This window comes from Myotis myotis, unplaced genomic scaffold (assembly GCF_014108235.1).
Source record: "Myotis myotis isolate mMyoMyo1 unplaced genomic scaffold, mMyoMyo1.p scaffold_m19_p_7, whole genome shotgun sequence".
Classification (NCBI taxonomy): Eukaryota; Metazoa; Chordata; class Mammalia; order Chiroptera; family Vespertilionidae; genus Myotis; species Myotis myotis.
The window spans coordinates 71,297,655-71,305,913 of record NW_023416379.1 but is presented as its reverse complement, the minus strand read 5'-3'; the positions used below and the strand labels follow the sequence as shown (position 1 = coordinate 71,305,913).

Below are 8,259 nucleotides of genomic sequence, written 5' to 3'. Positions count from 1 at the left end.
GCCAAGTGGGGAATTCTCTGGGATTGGACAAAAAGTAAAACAGAGAAACACATACTTCTTTTACATTGGTGGGTATTGGATAGTTAATAGATAACAATTAACACAATAACAATAACAATTGTAAAGATTGACATTTGGCTGACCTGTGTGACTCAATAGTTGAACATCGACCCATGAAACATGAGGTCACTGGTTCGATTCCCACTCAGGGCACATGCCCAGGTTGCAGGCTTGATCCCAATGGGGGGCATGCAGGAAGCAGCCCCTCAATGATTCTCTCTCATCATTGATGTTTCTATCTCTCTCTTCCTCACTCTCTGAAATCAATAAAAGTGAAAAATAAAAAAAGAAATGTTCATTTCAGTCCCTCATATGTGGCTACTTTAGAGGTCTCTGAGTTGGTAAGACTCACAATGTAGGCCTTCCCTGAGCTGGTCAGGTTTAGTATGTGGCCCATTTTCCATCCACAAAAATCTTTTTTTTTTAATACTATATTTTTATTGACTTCAGAGAGGAAGGGAGAGGGAGAGAGATGTAGAAACATCAATGATGAGAGAGAATCATTGATCAGCCGCCTCCTGCATGCCCCCTACTGGGGATTGAGCCCACAATCCAGGCATGTGCCCTTCCCCGGAATCGAACCTGGGTCCCTTCAGTCTGCAGGCCAACGCTCTATCCACTGAGCCAAACCGGCTAGGGTGCCATCCACAAAAATCTAAAATTAATTGGTATTGGTGTGCAATTTTATGAATGGACTTTAAAAATTAAATTGTACAATTCAAATGGATACATTTTATGATATGTAAAATTTATCATAAAATTTATCAACAGCCGAACCGGTTTGGCTCAGTGGCTAGAGCGTCATGTGCCTTGGTTACGGGCACATTCCCACTGGGGGGCGTGCAGGAGGCAGCTGGTCGATCTCTCTCATCGATGTTTGTAGCTCTCTGTCCCTCTCCCTTCTTCTCTGTAGAAAATCAATGAAATATATTAAAAAAAAAAAAATTATCAACAAGCCCTAGCCAACTTGGCTCAGAGGATAGAGCGTCAGCCTTCGGACTGAGGGGTCCCAGGTTCGATTCCGGCCAAGGGCACATGCCTGGGTTTCAGGCTTGATCCCCAGTAGGGGGCGTGCAGGAGGCAGCCAATTGATGATTCTCTCTCATCATTGATGTTTCCATCTCTCTCTCCTCCCTTCCTCTCTGAAATCAATAAAGAAATATATATATTTTTAAAAAATTTATCAACAAAGCTGTTACAAAACAACAACAAAAAAAAACAGATCATGTTGCTCCTTGCTTAAAAATCCCTCAATGCTTCCAATTTTGTTTGCAACAGATTCTAGCTTACTAGGTTCTTGCCAATCTCTCAGCTCTCTGTCTCATACTTTATGATTCAGTCATACTAGCTTTTTCTTTTTCTAGAACATCCCAAATTCATTACCACCATGGAGTTTGGGGATTAGCTTTTTCTTCCGATTAAGCACTCTTCCTCTATGACCTCCTTGGTTATTAGTGAAGAACCACAGTCTCACCCCCTCAGTTCCCAGTCCCTCTTCTAGTCTGATGAAATCCTCTTCCTTGGTCCTCTCTTCCCACCTTTCCAGTTTGTGCTCTGATTTCCAGCTTGTGATAAGCAAAGCTTCTTACATATTTTTATTGACCGTACTACCTGGGAGAACTTTTCTCCTAGGGCCTGGACCCTCCTAGCAAATGCTGCATTGCCTTGAGGCTCTCAGATCTGCAGATAAATTAAACACAAGAATTTATAACTTTTCCTTCAATAGTTTGAATTCAAACACCAATGACAAACAAGTGATTAGCTTTGAGTGATATAACTGGAAAGAGTCATGAACGTATTGTTTAGCCCAGGAATACTGGGACTGCTCCCTTTTGAGAAAAGCCATAGAAAAGAAGTTCCTTAGCCCCTATTCTGAGGCAGTCTGACCTAATGGACCTGCATTCTGCTTTGCTGAAACTTGCTGAGATTCCTGTTGGTGACATGACTCAGTGCATCTTGGGAAACTGCAAGTTGTTGGGAGGATAGCCACCACCTTCTTTGTCCCCTGGGGGAGTTGGGGGAGGGGGACTGTTACCCTTTCTGTGCCTTTGGGCCAAGGACCTGCCCTTTAGCGTTCCTACTGTGCTAAGGGCCAAATACAGGCAGTGCAAGACTTACTTTTATCTTAATCCTATCGATGAATCTGGTTCTGTATGTGCTAGGAGTGGAAATCACTGCTTTCTCAACTGGAAGATGAGTCTTTAACCAGTCAAAAGTTATATTTAACTGCCTCTCAGCATTTGACCTTTACCTCCTTGATTTAAACAAATTCTGGCTATTTCCTGAGGACCTTATTTGCTCTCCAATTCTCTCAAGTGGAGGCTACATATTTTTTACATTCCTCTTACCTTAGGTTAGGCTTTCCATTTCTGCACTGCAGCTTCTTCTTCTTCTTTTATAAATATACTAGTGGCCGGGTGCACGAAACTTGTGCACGGAGGGGGAGTGGGTTCCCTCAGCCCAGCCTGCACCCTCTCCCATTGGACATCCCTCTCACAATCTGGGACTGCTGTCTCCTAACTACTCACCTGCCTGCCTGCCTGATTGCCCCTAACTGCCCTCCCCTGCTGGCCTGATCTCACCCCCAACGCACCTCCCCTTCCAACCAATTTGGTTCTGATTGGTCAGTTTCTATGCTAGTCAGCGTCAAAAGCTCCACCTCCTAGACAGCCATTGGCTCCTCACAGTTCACCCAAATTTGGTTCTGATTGGTCAGTTTCTATGCCAGTCAGCGTCTCTGGGCTTATCTCTGGGCCTGATCAGAGGGGTGGGGCTGATCAGCAGCCCCCATGGAGGCCTGAAGAGAAACAAAGGCGTGGCTGCTGGCAAAGCCCAGAGAGAAATAGAGAGGCAACAGCTGCCACAGAGGCTGCAGATCAGATCCTGCCTCTCTCTCTGGGCCTCTCTTCAGGCCTGATCCACAGCCTCCTTGGCAGTCAATGGTGGGTCGCCACGGCAACCCAGCACTTCCAGTGGGACTGACTTCCAGTGTTCGGTCGAGCCTTTGGTTGGTCCTTACAGTCCCTGGGTTTTTATATATTAGGACTAGAGGCTCAGTGCACAAAATTTGTGCACTGGGGGGGGGCATTGCTCAGCTCTCCTGTGTCCTCTCGCAGTCCAGGAGCCCTCGGGGGATGTCTGACTGACAGCTTAGGCCCACCGTCAGACATCCTTAGGCAGGGGTGGGCAAACTTTTTGACTCGAGGGCCACAATGGGTTCTTAAACTGGACCGGAGGGCCGGAACAAAAGCATGGATGGAGTGTTTGTGTGAACTAATATAAATTCAAAGTAAACATCATTACATAAAAGGGTACGGTCTTTTTTTTTTTAGTTTTATTCATTTCAAACTGGCCGGATCCGGCCCGCGGGCTGTAGTTTGCCCACAGCTGTCCTTAGGGCTGCTGTGGAGGCAGGAGAGGCTCTCGCCACCGCCGCTGTGCTTGCCAGTCATGAGCCTAGCTCAGCCGTGGGCAAACTACGGCCCGCGGGCCGGATCCGGCCCGTTTGAAATGAATAAAACTAAAAAAAAATAGACCGTACCCTTTTATGTAATGATGTTTACTTTGAATTTATATTAGTCCACACAAACACTCCATCCATGCTTTTGTTTCGGCCCTCTGGTCCAGTTTAAGAACCCATTGTGGCCCTCGAGTCAAAAAGTTTGCCCACCCCTGGCCTAGCTTGTGACTGAGTGGCACTCCCCCTGTGGGAGTGCACTGACCATCAGGGGGCAGCTCCTGCATTGAGTGTCTGCCCCCTGTTGGTCAGTATGCATCATAGTGACTGGTCATTCTGCCGTTTGGTCGATTTGCATATTAGCCTTTTATTATATAGGATTTGTATTGATTTCAGAGAGGAAGGGAGAGGTAGAGAGAGAGAGAGGAGAGAGAGAAACATCAATGATGAGAAAGAATCACTGACTGGCTGCCTCCTGTACAACTTCCACTGGGGATCAAGCCCAGAAACCTGCAACCCGGGCATGTGCCCTGGCTGAGAATCAAACCATGACCTCCTGGTTCATAGGTCAATACTCAACTACTGAGCCACATCAGCCAGGCTCCCCTCTTTGATCTTTAATGAACTGATACTGTAGGAACCAAAGTTTCAGTCATGGCATACATTTTTTCATATCAAAATTAACTTTTGTATCTGTATTGTGAGATGTCTTCCAATGCCTCACTCTCCTCCAGGCTCAGTTTTCCTGGGTAAAGTTTACAAGATCCAAATTTTGTCAGTTTTCATAATTTTCAAGTCACTTACAAATATATTGTCAGTTTTAGCCATTGTTGGTTGCCCTGTTTTCTGCCAAATTTACTTTTCCTGAGTTAATTTGGAGTTTTCAATATAATATGATTTTCTGATAGGTCTTTTAACTAAAACAGTGTCCTGCATGAGGTTAGATCCATTCCCCGTGTTATGCTGGTTCTTTCTTTTAGCAAACTTTGCATGGATTGTGTTTATATCTGGAAGCAAAAAGCAAAGATCATTAATGGACAAATGTGAAATTTAAGTGCTTGGCTTGTTCAAAAATAATAGAATCAAAACATTATGATTTGTGACAAGTTTGTTGGATTTTTTAGGATTAAAAATCTTTGTTTTATAAATATGACAGCCTTATGGTTCCTACATTCTCTTTTTACCTCCATTTTTTAAAAATTAAATCTTTATTATTGAAAGTATTATATATGTCCCTTTCCCCCCTCATTGACCCCTCATAGTCTGCCCCTACCACACGCCTTGCTATCCTATTGTATGTGTCCATGGGGTATGCATATATGCATATAAGTTCTTTGGTTGATCTTTTTTTAAAATATATTTTTATTGATTTCAGAGAGGAAGCAAGAGGGAGAGATAGAAACATCAATGATGAGAGGGTATCATTGATTGGCTGCCTCCTGCTAGCTCCCTGGGTATGGAGACCAGAACCTAGGCATGTGCCCTTGACCAGAATCGAACCCGAGACCCTTCAGTCTACAGGCCGATGCTCTATTCACTGAGCCAAACCAGCTAGGGCTGGTTGCTCTCTTCCCACCCACCCTCTCCCATCTTCCCTCTGTGCATTTTTTTTTTTTTTTAGGGTGTGGCAAGCCGGCACAGCCATGGCATACTCAGCCCCACATTGGGTGCCTTATGTGCCGAGCCAGCTCAGCCAGGTTCAGTGAGCCTAAGAGGGGGCAGTGAAGGATTGAGAAAAGACAGACAAGAGTATGAAAGCTGGGTCTGTGTGGGACGCTGTCTTCTCTGATGGAGAGCTAGCGATAGTGCCATGGACTACAAGCTGTGTCTTTATTTTATAGCCAGATTCCATGAGGCAAAGTAAGGGAGTGGTTAATATGTTTACACTGTTCTAATCTACTCAATTACATGCACCTGAACTCTATCAAGTCCACATTACTCAGACACATGGGGCCACGTGTTCCAACCAGAGTTTCAAGCTTACAACTATAGCTGTTGGCTATAATTGTGCTGGGAGGGCTCTGCCATCCAACCTGGGACTTGCACGTGGCCATGGGAGGACTGTGCCCTCTTATTAGTCCGAGGCTTGAACCTGTCCAAACACTGTAGCTGCTCTCCACATTAGGGCCTTCCGGTGAAAGCTGGAAGACCTGCTGGACAAATTCAAAAAGAGCTGTAAGAACTTGAGCATCTTTAAAAAGTATATTTTTATTGGTTTCAGAGAGGAAAGGAGGAGAGATAGAAATATCAATGATGAAAAAAATCATTGGTTGGCTGCCTCCTGCATGCCCCACACTGGGAATTGAGCCTGAAACCCGGGCATATTGCCTTACCAGGAATCAAACCCTTATCCTCCTGGCTTCCAGGTCGACGTTCAACCACTGAGTCATGCCAGCCAGGCCAGCATTTTTTTTTTTCTTTCATAAATTTACTAAAATTTCTCTAACATGGTAAGTTTTTCCTAGCTCGACTAAAGGGATTTTCCATCTAATGACTTTTCATTTGAGTTTTATTCTATTGAATTCCTTTAGGATTGGATTTTGTTTATAGCAATAATCTTATTTTTTTTTCTTAATGCTTTTGAAATAGGAATTTTGAGGGGTGAAATAGGCAGGTTTAGGGAATTTTTAAAATTAAGGGGGTCCATGGAAAAAGCACAGGGCTACAGAGTTACAAAAGTTACATTTCCATAAGACAAGGGAGTTGGGAGAGACAAGTTACATTTCCATAAGATAAGGGAACTGGGAGTAGCAAAATGTCTATATTTACAAAATAAAGGAGAAAGAAAGCCCAAAGGGAATAGGAGAACAATGAGGGAGGAGGGCCTCACATGTCCCATGTGACGTTTGACCTTTGAGCTCAGGAGTTGCTATAGTGACCAAATTAAAGGGGAATAGCGACCAATCAGAGGGGATATCAAGGCACAAAAAACTCAGTTTTTATAAACCGTGGAAAAAGGAACTTGGTGGGACTCTTTCCCCCTCCCCGCGTAGGAGTCTGTGCTGTGAGATTCTTTTCCCCTCCCCACCTGGGAGTCTGTACTTGTTCTTCAATAAATTTCCACCTTTACTATACCACCTTTCATTTGTGGTTTCAGTCTTCAACTTGGATGGACAAAGAGCCTGGGGAAGCCAGGAGACCACCGTGTGTTCCAATCCAAAAATCCCGTATCACTTTTTTCAAATTTCACATTGAAGTCCAGAAAAAGATAAAACTAGATTTATTTTTGCAATTCATGCCAGACGTTCCAAGTAAAAAACATTTTTAAATTACTCATTTCTAGCCCTAACCAGTTTTGCTCAGTGGATAGAGCGTTGGCCTGCGGACTGAAAGATCCCAGGTTCAATTCTGGTAAAGGGCATGTACCTTGGTTGCAGGCACATCCCCAGTAGGAGATGTGCAGGAGGCAGCTGATCTATGTTTCTAGTTCTCTATCCCTCTCCCTTCTTCCCTGTGAAAATTCAATAAAATATATATTTTTAAAATATTACTCATTTCTATTTTCCTTTTTTAAAAAACATTTTTTTTTTTTTTTTTTTTTTTTTTTAGGGAGTGAAAGGGAGGGGTAGAAACAGAGAGAAACATGGATATGAGAGAGACACATTGATTGGTTGCCTCTTGCATAGGCCCAACCAGGGCTGGGGATTGAGGTACATACCTTTGACCAGATTGAACCCATGACCCTTCAGTTCGACACTCTAATTGAAACAGGAATTTTTAGGGGTGAAAAAGACAGGTTTAGGAAATTTTAGAAATTAAGAGGACCATGGAAGAAGCACAGGGCTGCAGAGCAGCAGAAGGTATATTTCCATAGAATAGGGGAGCTGAAAAGCTGCAACAGGTATATTTCCATGAATGAGGGAGCTGGAAACAGCAAAAGATCTATATTTACAAAATAAAGGGAAGGAAGCCATTCATTCAAAAGGAGAAGAAATCCTAAAAGGGAATAGGAAAACAATAAGAAAGGAGGGGAGGAACTGTGAGGTTCCACCTTTGAGCCCAGGAGTTACTATAGTAACCAGTTTAAGGGAATAGTGACCAATCAGAGGGGATATCAAGGCACAAAGATCTGCAGCCTTTATAAGCTGTAGGAAAAAGGAGCTCAGTGGGACTCTTTCCTTTTCCCCACGTGGGAGTTGTTCTTCAATAAATTTCCACCTTTGCTATACCACCTTCTGTCTGGGGATTCATTCTTTGACTCTGTCCGACAAGAGCCCGGGATCTAGTCTGCCCAGGAGAATACTGTGTGTTTTCCAGTCCAAAAATTCCGTTTCATAAGCACTGAGCCAAACTGGCCAGGGCTAAAAAACAATTAAAAAAAAGATTGTAAAACAAAGTTTTGAAGGGTTGATGAGTTAAGGCAGGGGCTGGAATTCTAGGATTCCCAGTAGAATTAGGACAACCTAAATTTCCTTTGTGGGCAAGCATTTAGAATTTGGAGTGCTTGAAATATCAGAAGACTGGAGAGAGTTACAGAAGAGATCTTCACCACATGCCTGTAAACTATTATTCTACTCTGTACAAATCTTAAGATGTGGCCTGTGGTTGGCGTGAGGCTTAAATCAACAAAGGTTTTCGAAGAGCACAGCAGGTGCTGGCTGCCATTTAAAATTTCTTTTTTTATTGCTGACAGTATGGCTGTCAGAGGGCACTGTAATGGCCCCTGCAGATAGCAGACGTAATTCCTGTCCTTAACGGGTTCATTTTGGAAAAAAAAAAAAGTTCGTTTTGGTTAGAGTGAT

At 43.6% G+C, this 8,259-nt stretch overlaps 1 non-coding gene across 1 annotated transcript; it reads right to left on the bottom strand.

Moving 5' to 3' along the window:
• Positions 1–5,639: 5,639 nt before the first annotated feature.
• LOC118660860 lies at positions 5,640–5,702 on the bottom strand. The gene has a single exon (XR_004969055.1). It is a non-coding gene; the product is annotated as a U7 small nuclear RNA (small nuclear RNA).
• Between the last annotated feature and the right edge of the window lie 2,557 nt (positions 5,703–8,259).